Raw genomic sequence first — 17797 nt, 5'->3', positions numbered from 1 at the left:
GTTTACTTGATAGTTTTGGGAAAGAAAAACCCCAGAACAAGTTAGTATATGCTATAAATATTGCATGTAGATCTAATTGCCCTACTTTGCTTTTTTTTTTTTTTTTTAAGTGGGTATGTAAAGACCCAGGTAAAATTATGGAAAATAATCAGAAAAATTGGTACATGGAATCATCCATTTTAAAAGATAAAGCCTTCTGAAAAGGAATAATTTCTAGTTTCTTATAGTTTTGAAAGAAACATGAATGGTAAACACAGTATTATCAATTCATAGACTAGAACTTGGAATGCCACTCTTTGTCAGTCACCTAGACCTAGCTCTGGCTCTTCCAAATTCCAGATAACCATATACCAGGTGGGTGATCTCTGTAAAGTTTTTTAAGAATTATTTTAAAAGGAAAACTGGGGTGCCTGGGTGGTTCAATCAGTTAAGCATCCGACCATCTCAGGTCATGATCTCAAGGTTCATGGGTTTGAGCTACCCGTGGGGCTCTGTGCAGCTCAGAGCCTGCAGCCTGCTCTCAATTCTATGTCTCCTTTTCTCTCTGCCCCTCCCCTGCTCGTGCTCGCTCTCTCTCTCTCTCTCTCTCTCAAAAACAATTATTAAAAAAAATTTTTTTTAAAGGAAAACAAATGTAAAGATACTATTACTCGAGCTCACCTATAGGAACTTCTATAAGAAATGATTCAATCTTATTTCTGAAACTTATTTATTTATTTATTATTTTTTTTAATTTTTTTGAGAGTCAGAGCATGCGTGGGGAGGGGCAGAGAGACAGGAGACACAGAATTCGAAGCAGGCTCCAGGCTCTGAGCTGTCAGCACAGAGCCCGATGGGGGCTCGAACCCTTGAACCATGAGATTATGGCCTGAGCCAAAGTCAGTTGTTCAACTGACTGAGCCACCCAGGCACCCCTTATTTCTGGGATTTAGAACATTTAGTATGCTAATGACTTTCAATTTAGGTCTTGCTCCAGGGACAACTTTTTTTTTTTTTCTATCCAAAGTAGCAGATACATGTGACAGGTCTCTCTCACTCAGTAGTCAAGTGGTCCTCTTTTGTATTATATCTCAATTGTATCTCAGTTTCTGGTAATCTCAAAGATCATCATCTCATTTTATGGTATGTGTTTACCTCTAGACTAGAAACTGCCAGCGTAAATTTCATGTACAACCAATAACCTGTATTTTAAATGAGGCCATTTCAAACATAGCAGCCACCAAGTCACTTTATTGTGATGCTATTATAGATACACAAGCAGATATTTAATTTTTTTGGCACAGGTATCTTACATTTAAGTTTTCTATATAAATGTCCTGGGCTCCCAAAGAGAGAGTACATTCTAGTTCAGGGATCATGGCTTATATTTATATCCCCACTGTTTAAAACAGTAAGGATTTAATGCCCATTTTTGTTATCGGAGTTTGTAATGATAGCGGTTCGTGTGTGTATGTGCGTGTGTGTGTATGATAATTAGTTAGCTTTCTAAGGTGGAAAGAAAATGGGATAATCCATCTTCTGAGTTAGTAAAGAGGAAACATTTATGAAACATCAACCAGGAACTATTATGTGTATTTCACCTATGTAATTTAATCTTTTAGATTAGGCTTTTAAATTTAGCATGCAAATGAATAACCTGGAGATCTTGTTAAAATGCAGATTTTGATTCTGTAGGTCTTGGATGGGACCTGATACTCTGCATGTCTAACAAGCTCCAGGTAATGCTGATGGTGCTAGTCAGCCTATGGCACCTTGAGCCATAAGGTTTTACACAACTCTATGAGGTAATACAATGGTGATGACTGTGCCCGTGATGAGAACAACAGTACTTGAACATACACCATCTTAATGAAACAAAAGTTCTGCAAGATTGGGAAGATAAATCTAGTGAGTGAACAAATATAAGTAAGTTAAGTTGAGGAATAATAAAATAATAAAGCTAGGGAGGAAAACTCACTATATTGAAAATAAGTTAAACCTGAAGAGTGGTGAATTAACTATCACTCTAACCATGTTCCTTTCCTACTCAATTAAACTCTAACTAGGATGGATTTTATTTGCATTAAGACAGTATGGGACAGGGGTGCCTGGGTGGTTCAGTAGGTTAAGTGTCCAACTTTGGCTCAGGTCATGATCTCATGGTTCCTGAGTTCGAGCCCCATGTCGGGCTCTGTGCTGACAGCTCAGGGGCTAGAGCCTGCTTCTGATTCTGTGTCTCCCCTCCCCTCGGCTCCTCCCCTCGGCTCCTCCCCTGCTCACGCTCTGTCTCTCTCTCAAAATAAATAAAGAGTTTTAAAAAAATCAAAAGAAAAAGTGTGTGACAGAAGACATTTATCTTTTCTTTAAATCCACAGTGTCTCCTGTCAATAGGATGCTTAAAATCAACAGTTTTGTGGTTAGTCTATACAGTGCCATATGCAGGTGAACTTTGATAATTATCTGAAAGGTTAATCAGTTAAGTCTCAAATGCTTGATACAGTAATCACTGTCAGTTCTAGAAGCACTCAGGCTGAACTGCCAGAAGAACAAGCATTCTCCTTTTGGTTACATAGGTTCCAACACTGCCCATTCTTAAAGTCTGCCAGGAGAAGGGCTGCTTAAGCTCAAAGTCAGTAGGTACAAAGTCATTAAATAAACAGCACCACATACAGCAGATTTATAAGCAATGAACTTTGGAAACATATCTTCCCCAGAAATATCAGGTCTGCCTATGCTAAATGCAATGAAGTCAATTACTTTAACATTTCTGAGGCTGCTATCCTGAAAGTGCCAGACTAGGGGATCCTGCAAACTTCTGTGACAAAGATATTTCATTGATCACTGAGCTAAAAAGACTGTGCTAGTCTGGTTTTTAATACATATAAATTAAGTGAAGAGGGAGGGAAAAAGATAATATTTGTCATTAAAGGGTAGTTGGTGAGGAATTGATTATCTTGAGGCAATAGAATCATGGGTGTGTTCCTACCCATAGGGGACAGTCTGTAAGAGAGTATGTTATCTATTGTTAAGATAGACAATAGGTAAGATTGACTTCCAGAGGGAATGGTGCTGGTGGGAGGTTACTTTGTGATAGGCTTTCAGGAGTGACTTCCACCTTTGAGACTTACAGTACAGTAAAGGCTTTTACAACAAGGCCTAAAAACATGGTGTTCCAGTTTTCTTCTGCTTTGAGAACATTAGTGCTTCTTGCTGATTTTAATAATCTCATTCCTAAAGCATTGTGAAAAGGGAAACAAATGAGGCCACAGAAGTTTGCCTTGATTTTATCTCACATAAACATAGATAAACTATGAAAAGTCTGTATTTTTAAAGGAGAACTTTCCAAAGTTAATGATAAAACCATTAAATAGACTGGGTTCTGTGTCATCACGAATCTTGTCTTTGCATTCAGGAATATTAAACCTTGAATATAAGTGAACTCCATGCCCCCTGACACAAAGATGTGGTCTGGTCTTTGTGACTTCGGCTCCAATCCTATTCTTTCTTACTGATGTTGATCATTAGTTTCTATGATTTAAGTTAATAGTCAGGTTTTGTATAGGAACTGATAGCTATGTTTTCTCATATATTTCACACTTGTTTTTATAACCATTTGCCAAATTGAAGAAACCACTCACGTGGTTTGGGAAGTGAAAACAATTTATCTAAAAGAATAAATCTGCCACATATAAGTAAATGAGCCCCTTATAGTTTTAAATTTCATGGTTTTTTGTGGGGGAGGGAGAGGAAGGGTAGTAAAAAGTGTGTTCAAAGTAAAATTCTTTGCTTCTAATTTAATCTTAAACTTTTTCAAGTTACAATTTTGTTCCCCCCACCCCAAGCCATAATCTGTATACTTTATTTCCATCATGGAAATTAGTGGAACCATCATTAATTAACTCAAGCTAGGACTTGAGAATTATCCTTGACTCCTTAATTCTCATCCCTCACATTCAACTGGTCATAATTCTGTGAATTCCGTATGTTAATCATCCCTCAAATCTTGCCTTCACTACAGCTATAGCCTCAGCTGGCTCTGAAGAAACAAAGACCTCTGCCTTACATCCCTCACCATGAGGGTTGTAAATAAGGTTGGAAAATCTAAGGAAGCATAGTGTCTTTTATGTCAGAAAACTCAGTCATCATGGAAATTATGCTTGGCCTGCATGATGGAGAGCATCCAGTTCTTCCTCATCCATTACGTAAAATGACATTAGCTCTTCAAATAGACTGTGCCAGCTGCTAAAAGCCACTGTAGGTTTGTCACCTATATTTCCCCAGAGAGAATTTCCTCCTGTTCATAACTTTGTGTCCTACTACTCAATCTAATTTACATAGTCCAGCTCCCAGGAAGCAGTAGTGCTTTATTCCTGGGTTCTATACATAGCCCAGTGTACTCAAGTCTGTAATTAAAAACCACAGCCTTATTTATCTTTTACTATGCATGTTATGGCTCAAGCCTGCTGGGCACAAAATAAATAACACTTTAAAATTAAGAATTTCAGATCTGCATTCAACAAAGAGGGGTATATTCTAGTATGTGGTATCATTATATCTTCCTAGGGTAATAGGTATCAACTAACTCATTTGTAACTGAGAATCCAGATTGTTTGTTTGTTTTCCTGAGGAAGCACAGTCACAAAGAGAGCTCTCCTGAATGTAGGCCATTGCTTCTTCAATATCTAATTATTATAATAAGTAGTGCATCACTGTGCACACATCAGTGAATATGCTTCAGCAGTTACAGATTCCGGATCCTGGAGAGTGCAGTAAACATCCAGAACTTTTATAATTTATTCTGACCAAGAAGTAGTCTTCTCCAATGTAGTAGAAAATTGTAGACAATAATGTTTATAATTATTTGATTGAGAAACATATTTCCTTCCATTTCCAGACTGAAAGTGACATTCCCCTCAAACTTAGAGTCTTAATAACTTAAAAAAAATAAGGAAACTTTTTTTTTGGTATAATGATAACTTAAGTTAGTGTGGTTCATTTATGTTTTCAAATCATCCCCAATGTACTTACTCTCCAGTTCTAAGTAATTCTATAGACTAGATGTTATATTCCAAATTTGATAGATTAAGGAAAAAGATACAAAGATTGAGTTGCCCAAACTGTAGACAAAACTTCTGATTTAAGAAAGGCAACATTACTTCACTCTGAAGAATTTTCTCTCTCTTTCCCTCTTTCTCTATCTATCTATTTATCTATCTATTATCTATCTATCTATCTATCTATTTTCCCCTGTTTTTCTCTTTTGACCCGTAGCTGACAAAGTCACATAATTAAAATCTGAAGAAGTAGCCAAATGGAAAATCTTTGAGTATGGTAATTCAGTGGGGAAACTGCCATGTTCATATTCACCTTTCTGTAACTCTGGTCCCCCTAGGATTGAGCACTGGATATATAAATAGGGGAAGCCTGGTGATCTAGTCCATTGATAGATATTTCTCAGCTTGGAATAGCACTTGAAAAATCATAATATGAAGATTTGACCAATACTTTCTCTGTTAAATACAAACTTTGTCAATGCCTCTAGTTTTTTTCTGTGACTACAGTGTTCAGTTATAAATAAAACAATATGGACATATTTTCATCATCCTATGTACTGGTATAAGTGTTCCTTGTAGGGATGCACTCCTTCACTTGGGAAAGGCTTTACTAAGTGTGTAGGCCTGCTGAATAGGAGGAAACCTACACTGGGGCCCTGGTTATAAGGGAACGGGATTCTACTTGACATTCTACACACACCCTAGAGAAGTAACGTTAAAACATTAAAATTCCTGCTCTGCAGTAAGATGAGAAGTGTGGATCATACATTTATCAAATGAAGCCACTGTTGACTCTAATGAACATCCCAGTACATAGTGAGATAAATACTCAAAGAAAGAGGACATTATTTTATGAGAGTATATCATCAAAGAAATTGGCCTAGATTTGGTAAAGCTTCTCTGAGAAAGTGATGTTTGATATGACCTCTATTAGATGAATTAGTTACTGAGAAAAATATAGACAAGGAAGAAGTGTAGAAAGTTTGGGAGACTAATGATAAATAATGCTAGAGAGATAAACAAGTGTTAGATATATCAAGGCTTTATTCTTTTTCAATGTATTTTAAGATAAAAAGGGGGGGACCTGGGTTAAGCATCTGGCTTTTGGTTTGGGCTCACGTGATGATCTCATGGTTCATGAGATCAAGCCCCATGTCGGGCTCTGCCACTGATTAGCATGGAGCCTGCTTGGGATTTTCTCGCTTCCTCTCTCTGCCCCTCCTGCACTTGCTCTTTCTGTGTCTCTCAAAATAAATAAATCAACTTAAAACAATGATAAAAAGGGAGCTGGGAGCTTCATGAGATTCATGATTTGGAAATATCCATTTGCAGAGAGCGGCTAGGAGTAGGATTAAAGCTATTTCAGTGTCCCATTGGGAGAAAATGGTAGCATAGAGTAGGGTTGCAGCAGACATAGTATCCTGAAATATAAGTCACAGACATTAAGGAAATTTCTCTTGTAGGGACCTATCAGAGGGAGAGACAAAGAGTGAGAACAAAGTAATGAGAAAGGGAGAGAGAGTAAGTTATCCTTGACTATTTCAATTTAATTTATACCTTAGACCCTATATATATCTCTTCTTAACACATTTTGGAAGCTTAGAGAAAACTTTTATGATCTGGATTTTACATACTGATTAGCCTTTATTAAATATTTGTGCATGATTTTCTCCCTTAAAACCATTAAATAAAATATTTTCTGAGTTTGTCCTATCTAATATTTTCTTCCCTAGATAAATAGAATGTACATAGCAAATATTTTTTGACAATTAAAAAAATTAAATCGCCTACTGACATAAGAACTCTAGATAAAATTTCAAATATATGGAAGAAATATTTAATTATAAGCATTCAGAATTGCCTATATAAATATATATATTTTTCTTTTTACTTTAGCCAACCTCATATTATAAAACACATTTTGGCAATTAATGATTAGCTTGCATTTTACCATTATGTTTATATAGAATTAGATATTACATTAGAAGAAAGTTTGTAATATTTCTGATATAAAATTTGTTTTTAAAAGGGGTTATTAATTTGGCAAATATATCAAATTCATTTTTAATTCCTCTACTTGAACCCAAATGATTTGGAAGATAGTAGGTATTTCTTCTACTCCAAATTCCAAATTTATTAAATCCCTGAGGAGCAGATTATAAGGATCCAAAAATCTCTGTTACTTCTGCTTTTTCATTGTTGGAAATTAGTTTCAGTTAACTGAAGTTGTAACATACATTATTGTTTTCAGAATTTTTTTAAGGCAAACTTTCTCTTATTTCAGTTTTGTGTTATAAGTAAAGCACTAAAATATAGTGTTTCTGTAGACTCATTTTCCTTAAGTTCATATTTATTTAACCAGGAGACATTTTTATAATTAATATATCAGATGATTGTTGAGTCTATCAAAATTGCAAATTCTGCATATATGTGTGTTTCTGTATATACTGTTTAAATTTCTAAAGTATTCCTTGTATTTTTTTTCCAAACTATCGGCATAGAAACAAACATTCATAAAATGTCTACCTCTGTACTAGGTGAGTATTAGTTATTTTTATTTAGCTAATTAAATTCTGCTAATGACCTTTGTAATAAGTATCTTATAACCATTACAGATAAGGAAATTGAGGCTCAGAGAGTAAACAATTTGTCTAAAATCACATAAAACTAATACGTACTGGAGCTGGGTTAAAATGTGAGATCTAACCCAAAATTCCATTTTCATTTGTCTGTAAAACCAACTTATTGGTGATTTTGTTATACTAAACAAGTTATTTGATTTGCTTTTCTTTGCTCATTTACTTATGTTATTTGATAGATTATCCTGTCTTGATAATTAGCATAGAAGAAATAAATTGTTTGAGTTTCATGTGGAAGTGATTGCCTTCTATAGACCTTTGTTGTTGTTGTTGTTTATTACATTTACCAAAACCTAAGTAGTCCTAGGTTGCATTTTTTTTTCTTTTTTTCTCTATCAGTATGGATTGGGACTTAAGAAAACTCATACTATAATACATAAAGGAAATGTATATCTTTCTTTCAAAAAGCTGTACGCTCCCAGAAATCAGCTTGCCTCCCCACACCCCCACTCCCATTTTTAAAAGTTACTTAGGGAGATGATACAACCCAAATCTAAGCATAAGTTAGAAAAACAAAAGCCATTTCTTTGGAATTAGAACTATCAGAAAAGAAGAAACTGTGCCAGTAGACAATGAAAAATGAAAAACTAATCATGATTAAAACAACTAAACGGTAAAGAGTTAAGAGGATAGACAAGAGAAATCCAAAGATCATGGGTTGGTAGGAGATGAAATGGCTTCTGCTGCCTTGTCTAAATGTATATAACTCTAGAACACCCAACCTCCCTGAATAATTACCACCATCCTTAGATGTATCTAGAGAACCAAAAGGAGATGGACAAATTGCAACAATTCTAGTTAGATTTAGGACATGGAGAATCCATTACTTAAGGTGTTATTTAAAATAAATTGATTTCCTGTCTGCTTTAATGAATAAATGCTAAGCTGTCTAGCATATGCTAAAAAAAAAAAAAAATGTTATTTCAGTTTTTTATATGTGTATCCAAAGGCAAGTTGAAGCCTCATGAGAAGTTTTAGTGTAATCCTGTCATGCAGGGTTCATCCCTTCATGGAGTAAGGAGATTACAACAATTGTGAGACCAAAGTTGAATTCAGTCTAATAAATTCTCTATAAACCTGTAGGAGTCCAGGACAAATTATGTGTCCTCACCACACCCCTTCCCCAGTCCTGAAATGGCATTAGCATTGAACATAAAGATGTGGCTATGGAGATTCATGATGACAAATATTGCATGGCTTACTTAAAATGCAAGGACAATTTCCCATAAATGAAATATAATATGAGAGAAGACAAAAAAGAAAAGTTATCAAAACTAAGGAAATAGAGGAAAACTGGCACAGAAAGCAGGAAATATTTGGTAGTAGAACACCATTTAAGCAACTGAGAAAAGAATGCACAGAATTGGAACATTGAATTTGATGTCATTACCATTTGATGGTTGTGATAATTCTAAAATTATTATGGTGTTGCCAATTTAAGTGAATGTCATATAAATTCTCCTCACATACTAGCTTAGAAGTATTTGAGGTATCATATATCTAGTTATTTTAATTTTCTCTACATGCCATGACACTGAGCTAATCAGACCTATAGGTACTTACACATAACTCATCTTTTTAATCCACAAAGTGCTTTTGTTATATTAACTAAGATATTTAAGATTATTTGTATCAATGCCAATATTGAAATATCTGAGGAAAAAATTAAATTACTTAGATTTATTTTCACTTTTTAAGTAATTGTTTCCAGAAATCTTTCAAGAGGAAAAGTATATGCATCAAATGATAGCATTAAATCTGTATGTTCAAATCTGAAGTAACCTTAGAGAAATCGGCAAACTCATACACTCTCCACCACATCTACCCCAGTGCATGCATACCTGTAACTTCTGGGAAAATGAGTCCTAGGAGACTTAATAAGATTCTTCTGTGGACAAAAAATCAGTTTGAAGCAAAGTAAAGCTAACTTAAGACCCTTGGCTTCCAACCTAGAGTTCCTTCTGTAATTTTGCATAAATCATTCTATCTCTTTGTGTCTCCATTGTCCTGAGAGTAAAAAGGGAATACTGCTAGGGCCTTCCTCATTGGATTAAAGACATTAATATAATCAAGTACTTAGATTCCTGCCTGGAACACTGCAGGCTGTCAGTATTAAGTCCTATGGTTAGCACACTATTTTGCCACTTGCAACCAAATTTTAGAAATAAAATAGAAATTCTTTCAGAAAAAAATGCCACATGAAGAGGGAGGTGGAGGGAAAGGAGTCACTTGTCTGTACAAAGGATTAGATATTGTAGAATATGTAAAAAGGCTTATTTATCTGGTACTGAAATATTCCCTAAGGAAGCAAACAGAGTCAATGGTTGTTATCAAGACGGAGTTCAGGTGAAATACTGCAGTGGAATCTGTGTTAGTTTTATCATTTCAGATGACAGGTAGCTTTTTATGAAAAATGGATGGTTTAACTATGGCAGACCAGGCTGTGTGGGGCCTGAAACTCACATAATTTTGAGGGCCTTCTTTAAGGAAAACAATGAGTATTTTTTAGAATGCAAAAATACATGACAACTAGTTATTAATTTAAAATGCTGATAAATATTAAAATATCCCCAAATCCAAAAATGTGATATAATATTTGTGTAATTATATCCAATATACACATTTATGAATTTTTTTTCTTTCTTTTCTTCCCCTTGCTTTCCTTTGTTACCCTTTCCCTCTCTCTCCTTTGTTCCTTTCTTCTTTCTTTCTGCTACACATATTGATCACCTCTTAAATAATAGCAATTAATTTTGTAATATCACTTTCTGTACAGAAACTAGGAAGATGATTCAATCTTTGTTTTTGCAGTTTGTTTCAGAAGGTCTGAGGAAAGAAGGGCATGAGATTAGGAGAAACAAATGTTCTGTCCCAATATGATGTCAGTAGCATAAGTATGAGGGTAATAAAGGACATATAAAGAGGTGACTTTAAACCTCTTATACTATACTACTAAATCCAAACCAAATGTATACCTTCAACTTCCCTCAACTCAACTTCCCTTAGTAAGATCTCAAAATAGTTGTGGCAAATTTTATTAGAACAAAAGACCATGTGAACACATGTCTGGGGGCTCTCCAAGTGTCTTACATGGCCTGTGCAAGTGAGACGCCTGGAAATACAAACTCCTGAAACCTAGAGGAAAACATAAAAACCTTGAGACAGTCTGAAAATCCTAAGTATTATGAACGTAGTTTAGATGTATGAGAGTTTCCTAAGGCAAATGAGAGCAGGATGTAATAAAATACCCTATCTGATTTAATATTTAAAAATGGGAAGGGCTTAGGCTACAATATGCTGACACCTTGGCCACACATACTCTTAGAAGGTAGGAAGAAGCCTGAAGAAGGTAGATTGGGACGTCGTGAAACTAAGTTGGCTTTTTCCAGGAGTGCCAGAGAACCCAGTATACAAAGTCTAATGGAAGCTCGTTTGAATAAGTATCTATGAGGATGGAGAAATGAAGGTCACTCAGAAAGAAAGTCAGCATCAAAAATAGCCTTTATCAGTGAGCATGGGCAGTGGATGTAGTTGGGACAGCAGACACCAGATACAGAGGAAAGGGCTGATGAGCTCTCAGCAGGTCCTGGGGGCCCATGTTCTACTCCTGTAGCTCACTCAACTCCTTTGCCTTTTTTACTTCTCTGAAAAAATCCAACTCAAAAAAATTTTTTTAGGTACTCAAATTGGAAAAGAAGAAGTAAAATTATCATTGTTTATCAATGACAAGATCTTATATTTAGAAAACCCTAAAGGTCACACACACACACACACACACACACACACACCGTTAAAAGCTAATAAATGAAGGTGATAACATTGCAGGGTACAAACTCAACATCCCCAAATCAGTGCTTTTCTGTATACTGACAATACACAATCTATAAAGGAAATTAGAAGCATAGTTCCACTTACAGTTAATTGCATCATGAAGAATAAAATGCTTAGGAATAATTATATCCAAGGACAGGGATGACCTATATACTGACAACTATAAAACATTGTTGGAAGAAGTTAAAGAAGACTTAAATAAATGGAAAGTAACTTTGTTTATGGATTTTAAGACTTAATAACAGTAAGATAACAGTATTACCCAAAGCAATATGCAGATTCAATGCAATCCCTATTGCAAAATCCCAACAATGATTTTGCAGATATAGGACAAACACATCTTAAATTCATATGGAATCTCAAGATACCTCAAACAGCTGAAACCATCCTGAGGAAGAAGAACAAAGTTGGTGGACTCACATTTCCTAATTTCAAAAATTAGAAACTACAGTGATCAAATCAGTATGGTACCAGCATAAAAGTAGACTTATAGGTCAATGGAGCAGAACAGATAGCCCAGAAATAAATCTTTGCATATACAAGCATACTTATTTTATTGTGCTTCACTTTTCTGTGCTTCACAGATACTGTTTTTTGTTGTTGTTGTTGTTTGTTTGTTTTACATACCAAGGTTTATGGGCACCCTGTATCAAGCAAGTCTATCGACACCATTTTTCCAATAGCATTTGCTCATTTGGTGTCTCTGTGTCACATTTTGGTAACTCTTACAGTATTTCAAATTTTGAATCATTATTATATTCTTTATGGTGATCTGTGATCAAGAATATTTGATGTTACTATTGTAATTGGTTTTGGGCATTACAAACCACACCCATATAAAACAACAAACTTAGTTGATAAATGTGTATGTTCTGACTGCTACACAGACTGGCCATTCCTCTTAATCCCTCCCTCTTCTCTGGCCTCCCTATTCCCTGAGGTGCAACAATATTTAAGTTAGGCCAGTCGATAACCCAATAATGGCCTCTAAGTGTTCAAGTGAAAGGGAGAGTTTCACATCTCTCACTTTCTATAAAAATGATTAAGCTTATAGGGAAAGGCATATCAAAGCCGAGATAGACCAAAAGCTAGGCCTCTTGTGCCAGACAGTTAGCCACATTGTGAATGCAAAGAGAAAGTTCTTGAAGGAAATTAAAAGTGCTACTCTGAGGAACACATGAATGATACAAGGTAGAATAGACTTATTGCTGATAATGGAGAAAGTTTGAGTGGTCTGGCTAGATCAAACCAGTTACAACATTTCCTTAAGTCAAAGCCTAATCCAGAGCAAGGCCCTAACTCTCTTCAATGCATGCTGAGAGAGATGAGGAAGCTGCAGAAAAAGTGTTGAAGCTAGCAGAGGTGGCTCATGAGGTTTAAGGAAAGAGGTCTCTCACAAAAACGTAAGATGAAACAGCCGGTGTTAATGTCAAGCGGCAGCAGATTATCCTGAAGACTGAGATAAGATGATTTATGAAGGTGATGACACTCAACAAAAGATTCTCTATGTGCACAAAACAAGCTTCTATTGGAAGTAGATGTCATCATCTATGACTTTCATAGCTAGAGAGGACAAATCAGTGCCTGGCTTCAACGTTTCAAAGAACAGACTGACTCTCTTGTTAGGGGCTGATGCAGCTGGTGACGTTAAGTTGAAGCCCGTGCTCATTTACTATTCCAAAAATTCTAGGGCCCTTAAGAATTATGCCAAATCTACTCTGCTGGCATTCTATAAACGGAACAACAAAGCCTGGATACAGCATCTCTGCTTACAACATGATTTACTGAATATTTTAACCCCACTGTTGAAACCTACTACTCAGGAAAAAAAAATATGCCTTTCAAAATATTTCTGCTCATTGACAATGCACCTGGTCACCCAAGAGCTGTGATGAAGATATACAATGAGATTAATGTTTTCATTCCTGTTAACACAACCATTCTGTATCCCATGGATCAAGGAGTAATTTCTACTTTCAAGTATTAAGAATTATGTTTCATAAGACTAGAGCTGCCATAAAGAGTGCTTTCTCTGATGGATCTAGGCAAAGTAAATTGAAAACCGTCTGAAAAAGACTCACCACTTGAGATGCCATTAAGAACATTTGTGATTCATAGATAAGCGGTCAGAATATCAATATTAACAGGAGTTTGGAAGAAGTTGATTGCAGCTCTCATGATGACTTTTAGGGGCCCAAGACTTCAGTGGAGGCAGGTGTTTGATAGTAGGTGTTGGTTGCAGGTGTGATGGAAATAGCATGAGAACTAGAGTTAGAAGTGGAGCATGAAGATGGGACTGAATTGCTGCAATCCCTTGATAAAACTTATAACAAATGAGTTGCTTATTTTTTTCTTTAGTTAACTTAAAACTTTTTTTAAAATTCCAGTATAGTTAATATACACGTTATATTAGTTTCAGGTGATAATATAGCGATTCGAAAATTCCACACATGCTCATGATAAGTGTGTGCATAATCTCCTTTTCCTATTCATCAATCCTCCCATCCACCTCCCTTCTGGTAATCATCAGTTTGTTCTCTATCGTTAACATTCTGTTTTTTGTTTTTGTTTTTTTATCTCTCTTTCTTTGTTTTGTTTCTTAAATTCTACATATGAGTGAAATCATACAGTATTTGTCTTTCTCTGACTATTTCACTTAGCATTATACACTCAACCTATATTCGCATTCATTACAAATGGCAAGATTTCATTCTTTTTCATGGCTCATTAATCTTCTATTGTATATATACCCCATATCTTCTTTATCCATGCATCTATCGATGGACACTTGGATTGTTTTCATAATTTGGATATTGTAAATAATGCTACAATAAACATAGGGAGTCATATATTTTAAAATTAGTGTTTTCATATTCTTTGAGTAAATACTCAGTTGTGGGATTACTGGATCATATGATAATTCCATTTTTAATTTTTTGAGGAATCATCATACTCTTTTCCACAGTGGCTGCACCAGTTTTCATATCCATCAACTGTGCATGAGGGTTCCTTTTTCAAATGAGTTGCTTCTTATGGATGACCAGAGAAAGTGGTTTCTTGAGACGGAATGTACTCTTGGTGAAGATTCTTGAAATCTTCTTGGCGAAGATTGTTGAAATGAAAACAAAAGATTTAGAATATTACATAAACTGAGTAGAGAAAGCAGCGACAGGGTTTGAGAGGATTGATTCTAATTTTGAAAAACATCCTACTGTGGGTAGGTGCTATCAAACTGTCACATTTTACAGAGAAATTGTTCATGAAAGGAGGATTGAGGCAACAAACTTCATTTTTAAAAATTTTTTTAACGTTTATTTATTTTTGAGACAGAGAGAGAGCATAAACGGGGGAGGATCAGAGAGAGAGGGAGACACAGAATCTGAAACAGGCTCCAGGCTCTGAGCTGTCAGCACAGAGCCGGACCTGGGGCTCGAACTCACGGACTGCCAGATCATGACCTGAGCTGGTCAGATGCTTAACCGACTGAGCCACCCAGGCACCCAACAAACTTCATTTTTATCTTATTTTAAGAAATTGCTACAGTCACCCCACCCTTCTGCCACCACCACCCTGATCTGTCATCAGCCATCAACACCAAGTAAGACCCTCCATTAGCAAAAACATTATGACTCACTGAAAGCTCAGATGATGGTTATCATGTTTTAGCAATATTTATAGGTAAGGAATATACATGTTTTTTATGTTTTGTTTTTATTTTAAATAAAGCTATTGCACACTTAGTAGACTACAGTTTGCACTGAAAAATCAAAAACAAAAAGTTCATTTGACTTGTTTTGTTGTGGGGGTCAAGAATGGAACCTGCAGTATTTGCAAGGTATACTTATATGGTTAAATGATTTTTGACATGGGTGCCAAGATCTTTCAGTGGATAAAGAGCAGTCTTTTGAACATATGGTACTGGGAAAGCTGGATATCCACATGTTAAAGAATGAAGTTGGACCCTTACCTTGCACCATATACAAAAATTAATTCAAAATGGATCTAAGGCCTCAAAATAATAGCTAAAACTGCAGAATTCAAGAAAACATAGGACAACAAACTCACGATATTAAATTTGGTAATGATTACTTTCATATGACACCAAAAGCACAGGAGGTAAAGAAAAAATAGATCAATTAGACTTTATTAAAATGAAAAACTTTTGTGCAACACAGGACACTACCAGGGGAATGAAAAGACAACCCACAGAATGGGAGAAAACATTTGTAAATCATCTATCTGCTAAGAGATTAATATCCAAAATATATTTTAAAATCCCTAAAACTCAACAACAAAAAACCAAACAGCTTAATTTAAAAATGAGCAAAATTTTTGAATAGATATTTATGCAAATAAGGTATATAAATGGCCAATAAGCCCATGAAATATGCTCAATATCACTAATGATTAGGGAAATAAAATCAAAACCACAATGAGATTCTACTTCACACACATGATGCCAGATACTATTTTTAACAAAAGCAGAACATAAGTGTTGGCAAAGATGTGGAGAAAATGGAGCTTTTGTTCATTGTGGAAATGTAGAAAGCTGAAGCCATTGCTGAAAATAGTATGATATTCCCTCAAAATAATTAAATATAAATAAAATTATCATAGGATTCAGAAATTTTATTCCTGGGTGTATACCAAGACTCAACCCCATATTTGTACATCAATGTTCCTAGCAGCATTATTCATAATGACCAAAAGGTGGAAACAACCCTATTTCCATCAACAGATGAATGCAGAAGCAAAATATGGTAGGTACATATAGTGGAATGTTGTTCAGCCTTAAAAAGTAATGAGGTTTTGACACATTCTAGCACATGGATGAACCTTGAAGATATTATTATATGTGGAAAACTCAGGCACAAAAGGCCAAATATCATGATTCCATTTCTGTGAGGTATCTAGAACAGACAGATTTGTAGAGAGAATAGAATCATGTGTTTTAGAGGTAGTTTATAAATATAGTAATAACTCTGACTGACATGCTTAGTGTAACAAGAAGTAAAGATGAACAGGACACAGTCCCACCTATGAAAGAGGCTCATGTGAAGCAGACATGTGTATAAACAGTTGTACAATACCACAACTATTTAGTCATATGAACAAAGAGTTTGAATGCAAGAATACAAGAATACAAGAATACAGAATACAATTCTGTTACCTGGTTATAGGGAACAGGGCAGGTTTCACAGTATATAGTGACATTTCAACAGTTTTTAGGGGTAAGAAATATTTCCTCAGATGGACCAGAGCAGGGAAAGAAATGGAGCAAGAATGTTAACGTGTTTTCAGTTGTAAGAGGAGTCATATGGTATCATCAGGAAATGGAGCTTAGGACAGTATGGCCGGAACATAGGCTAACATGGGGGAACAGGGGATTATCATAGCACAGAGAACTGTAGATAAGGGCCAGCTTGTGGAGGATTTTAGACTGTGAATCAGTGAAAAGGCATTTGGATTTTATTCTTAGTTAACTAGGATTCTGTCAAAGGTTATCAGCAAGGGAGGGATGTGGTCATTTCTGCATTTGAAAAAGAAATGTGGGGGTGCCTGGGTGGCTCAGTCAGTTAAGCGTCCGACTTCGGCTCAGGTCATGCTCTCACAGTTCATAAGTTCCAGCCCCGAGTCAAGCTCTGTGCTGATGACAGCTCGGAGCCTGGACCCTGCCTCAGACTCTGCTGTGTCTCCGTCTCTCTCTGCCACTCCCCTGCTCACGCTGTCTCTTTCTGTCTCTCAAAAATAAATAAATGTAGAAAAAAACGAAAAAGAAATGTGTTTGTAGTAGGGAGAATGTCTTGGAGTAAAACTGGAATTAGGAAATATTAGAAGGCTATTAAATCGGTCATTTTAAAATATAATAAGCTCCTGAAGTTAGAGACTCTTTCGAAGGTGAACTGACTGACTAGGTGATTCACAGGGTTGAGGGTGAAGAGTGATTCTGACATGCACACATCTCAACTGTAATCTGAAGAAAAATGCCTCAGAAAGCAGTGTAGTGTATTTCGTACACCTTTACTTTTGGAAGAAGATGACTTCAGAATTGTCTCCCCCCCTCCCCAGATATATAGATAAAATTCTAGGAGTGTGATATTGGAATGAAGATTTTTTCTGCCTTAAAAAGGGCTAGGACATCTTCTGAATTTTGTCTGCTTTTAGATTTAAGCTACATACCAGGATAGTCAAGTAGGATAAAGTTTTCTCATAGTGTGCACTGTTGAATCAGATAAATTGGATCAGAAGCAGAACGGAAAATGTCCTTACAAAATATAGCCTGTCTTATGTTCA

At 35.7% G+C, this 17797-nt stretch overlaps 1 protein-coding gene across 8 annotated transcripts in view; it reads left to right on the top strand.

Annotated features, from left to right (window-relative positions):
- Nucleotides 1–17797, top strand: part of CTNNA3 (catenin alpha 3) — a 1692711-nt gene that overhangs the window by 1071813 nt on the left and 603101 nt on the right. The window contains exon 1 of one of the 8 annotated variants that reach the window (XM_042960558.1): nt 7535–7570. The exons of the other annotated variants lie outside the window; for them this stretch is intronic. The gene's annotated coding sequence lies outside the window, so the exon portion shown is untranslated. Of the gene's footprint in view, nt 1–7534; nt 7571–17797 lie in introns of those variants that run through there. 8 annotated transcript variants of the gene reach the window in all.

Source organism: Panthera tigris, chromosome D2 (assembly GCF_018350195.1).
Source record: "Panthera tigris isolate Pti1 chromosome D2, P.tigris_Pti1_mat1.1, whole genome shotgun sequence".
Classification (NCBI taxonomy): Eukaryota; Metazoa; Chordata; class Mammalia; order Carnivora; family Felidae; genus Panthera; species Panthera tigris.
The sequence above is the reverse complement of the archived record's forward strand: the minus strand, read 5'-3'. Positions and strand labels throughout refer to the sequence as shown.